Below are 4,421 nucleotides of genomic sequence, written 5' to 3'. Positions count from 1 at the left end.
ATATTATAACTTATAATATATTAATAAACATATGTGTATAACTCTCATAAAATTATCCATAATAGTTTGGATGAGATGCAACCCAAATGGACAATGCCGGTCGGGTCAAGTATATACCAAATAAGTTATGGACTTAGACACCTTATCCAATAGACTCCCACTTGGATATGTGTAATAACTGTATTTGCCTATAACTTCAGGAACCAACCAGCAATCGTAGCTCTCGAAAACTCCGTTGAACTATGAAGCGCCATTTTAAGACAAGTGATCACATAATCCTCTGTTCTCATGATATCAGTCGGACAAACACATGGAATTATGTATTACTTATTGTCTAGCAGTTGTTTCTCGATTTTCCGATTTATTTGACGAAGAACTTCACTGAACACATTGGTTTAGTTCTGACCGGGCCCGGTACATGGGTCAACACAAAATCATCGAGGGGCCCATATATCGCTTCTATTTGTAGAAGGAAGATATAAAGTTCAACTGATATGCTTGTTCTACTACTTATTGAATTGTACAAAAAGGCACGTTTTATAACATCAAGTTACTGATGCGTTTACGTGCAATCAATGCACAAACCAACTCATAGGAAACAACTCATATCTCTAGGTTTAAAGATTTATATGATATTATCGTCTCACGATCACTAGAGATAAATTCCATGAAGTGATACAAGTGAGCGTGGGTTTATACCAATACTCATAACTTATGAGTACTCATGAATGTTGCAGCAACCATTGCCATTTCTAAACACCTTTTAGCCATCTACAAACCCAATTCATGACAACCTTGATTCATACCTACTTCCGACGTATGATCGATTGTGGAGGTTTGAATAAATTAATTATCCTCGAAGTCAAAACATGCAAAACTGAAACAACAGCAAATAATTGACAATGATAGTAACACTTTACTCATAAATAAATCAAAAATTTTATTCATCATCAAACGTCGATTACATTTTACAAGTTTCAGGAAAACTATCTAATCTGTAAAACCAATATCGTCCCTCAGCCTGATGCGTCTCGCATGCTGAAAATGCTTAACCCTCGTCAGTCCCTTCGTAAGGGGATCAACAGGATTCTCATCCGATGATATCCTCCTTGTCACAAGGATTCCTTCTTCAATCTTGTGTCTTATGAAGTGATATTTTTTTTCAATGTGCCGGGATCTGCCATGATCTCTTGGTTCCTTGGCTAAGGCAACCACGCTATTGTTGTCACAGAAAATCTCCATAGGTTCCTTAATAGCTGGTACAACTCCAAGGTCTCCGATGAAGTTCTTTAGCCATATTGCCTCCTTCGCTGCTTCACTCGCTGCTATATACTCTGATTCACAAGTCGAATCATCCACCAGCTCGTGCTTGGAACTCTTCCAAGAGATTGCCCCTCCATTTAAGGTAAAGATCCAGCCTGACTGAGTGCGGAAATTATCCCTATCAGTCTGAAAACTAGCATCACTATACCCTAATACTCTCAATTCATCACTCCCACCAAGGGTAAGGACCCAATCCTTAGTCCTCCGCAGGTACTTGAGAATGTTCTTTACCGCGGTCCAATGAGCCTTGCCAGGGTTCCCCTGATACCTGCTGACCATGCTCAAAGCAAATGCCACATCAGGGCGGGTACAATTCATAGCATACATGATCGAACCAACTGCGGAAGCATACGGTAATCGGCTCATCTCAGCTATCTCTGCCTCTGTACTCGGACTCTGAGTCTTACTCAATTTGGTATTGCTTTGGATCGGTAAATCTCCTTTCTTGTAATTCTCCATGTTGAACCTTTTCAACACCTTATCCAAGTAGATACTCTGACTAAGTCCAATTAGTCTTTTACTCCTTTCTCTTAATATCCTTATCCCTAGGATATAGGCAGCCTCCCTAGGTCCTTCATAGCAAAGCACTTCCCAAGCCAGGACTTAACCTCCTGCAAGGTTGGGATGTCATTTCCTATAAGTAGTATGTCATCCACATACAGTAATAAGAAGCTAACTATACTCCCACTAGCTCTGACATACACGCAAGACTCATCTTCGCTTCTTGAGAAGCCAAACTCTTTTACCTTCTCATCAAAACAAAGATTCCAGCTACGAGATGCTTGTTTTAGTCCATAAATGGATTTCTCAAGCTTGCATACTCTATTAGGGTACTCTGCACTGACAAAAACCTTTGGCTGATTCATGTACACATCCTCAGCCAACTTTCCGTTAAGGAAAGCGGTTTTGACATCCATTTGCCATATTTCATAATCATGAAATGCTACGATGGCTAGCATAACCCTAATAGACTTAATCTTTGCTACCGGCGAGAAGGTTTCATCATAATCAATACCTTGAGTTTGAGTAAAACCCTTCGCAACCAGTCGAGGCTTATAATATGCACTTTTCCTTCCATGTCTGTCTTCTTCTTGAAGATTCATTTGCACCCGACTGTTTTACGACCTGGTACATGGTCAACGAAGTTCCAAAATTGATTGTCATACATGGACTGTATCTCGCTATCTATAGCCTCCTTCCATTTAGCAGACTCCGGGCCTGCCATGGCTTCCTTAACACTGCTGGGTTCATCCAAATTTACCAATGTACTATCACTGCTAAACCTATCACCTTCCGTAGTAATATGAAAGCCATAATAAAACGAAGGTGTGTTTCTAACCCGTGTATAATGCCTCGGAGGTACAGACTCGTCAGCTGGATCAACTGGAGTTTCCTCCTCAGGTTGATTGCTAGTGTCTGAGGTTCCTTCACCAATTGATTCTTGAATTTCTTCAAGATCAATTTGCCTCCCACTGTCTCCTTGGCTTATAAATTCTTTCTCGCGAAAGATCCCTCTTCGTGCTACAAAGACCACATTCTCACTGGGTCTGTAAAAGAGGTAACCGAAGGATTTCTGTGGGTAGCCGATGAAAATACACCTTTCACTTCGGGGTTCAAGCTTAATATGAGTTTCACGCCTCACGAAAGCTTCGCAACCCCAAATTTTGATGTGATCCAAATTGGGAACCTTCCCAGTCCACATCTCATGAGGTGTTTTGCTAACCTTCTTTGTAGGGACTAGATTAAGGATATGGGCGGCAGTCTCTAAGGCATACCCCCAAAAAGAGATTGGTAATTAAACTCGACTCATCATAGAGCGAACTATGTCCAACAAAATTCGATTACGCCTCTTAGCCACACCATTCAACTATGGTGTCTGGGAGGAGTCAATTGTGAGACAATCCCACACTCCTTAACATAGTCAAGGAACTCGGTACTAAGATACTCACCACCTCGATCGGATCGATGCATGTTAATGTTCCTGCCCAATTGATTTTCTACTTCCTATTTGAATTCCTTAAACCTTTCAAAGGTTTCTGACTTATGTTTGATTAAGTAGACATACTCATATCTACTAAAATCATCAATAAAAGTCACATAATACCGATTAGCATCCCTTGTGGCGGTTTTGAATGGTCCACACATATCAGTATGTATTAGGTCCAACAAACCTTCACCCCTCTCACAAGTTCTAGTGAAGGGTGATTTTGTCATCTTTCCATGTAGACAAGATTCACAACTATCATCTGATTTAAGGTCAAATGATTCCAAGACTCTACTCTTTTGGAGTTGGCCTATGCGTTTCTTGTTTACATGTCCAAGACGACAATGCCACAATGATGCTTTATCTAGGCTAGTAGAAGAATCAATATACAACACATTATTTCCTAAGTTGTCTACAATCGACACAGTTTCATACACACGATCACAAGGTAATGCTTTAAAATAAAACACAATATTAAAGAAAGCATTAATACCACCACATTCATTATCAAACGAAAAGGTAAAACCTTGTTTGTACAAAGCATGAAAAGAAATAATATTCCTTGCCATTTCAGACGAGTACACACATTTATTCAAATCTAATTTTAACCCATTATTAAGTAACAAAGTATAAACTCCAATCTTGGAAACAGGTGAAGCCTTCCTATTCCCCATGATCATGTTTATCTTCCCGTGCTCCACATTCTCAGTTTTTCTTAGGCCCTGAAATCAGAACATATGTGAATACCACATCCTGTATCAAGCACCCAAGAGTTAGAATATGTTGAGTAATTAGATAATATAGTGTAAATACCTGCATGGGTGGGTTTCACTTTCCCATCCTTTAGATCCTGCAAGTACTTAGGGCAGTTTCGCTTCGAGTGTGCCTTTTCATGGCAATAAAAGCATTCAGCACCCTTGGGAATGGCAGAAGGAGTGACAGAACCGTTCTTAGTCTTTGATGAGGAGCCTTCAAGACACATTCCCTTGGTACCCTACGAAGGGTGCTTCCTCTTCTTCCCTTTGCCTTGCCCAATAGCCAAAACAGGGGTAGATGTTGGAGTAGGAGTAGTAGAGATAACAACCGCATTACCCTTAAGACCGAATTTCGCGGT

The sequence above is a fragment of the Lactuca saligna genome, chromosome 4, assembly GCF_052625555.1.
Source record: "Lactuca saligna cultivar CGN05327 chromosome 4, ASM5262555v1, whole genome shotgun sequence".
NCBI lineage: Eukaryota > Viridiplantae > Streptophyta > Magnoliopsida > Asterales > Asteraceae > Lactuca > Lactuca saligna.
This window is presented reverse-complemented; position numbering follows the sequence as displayed.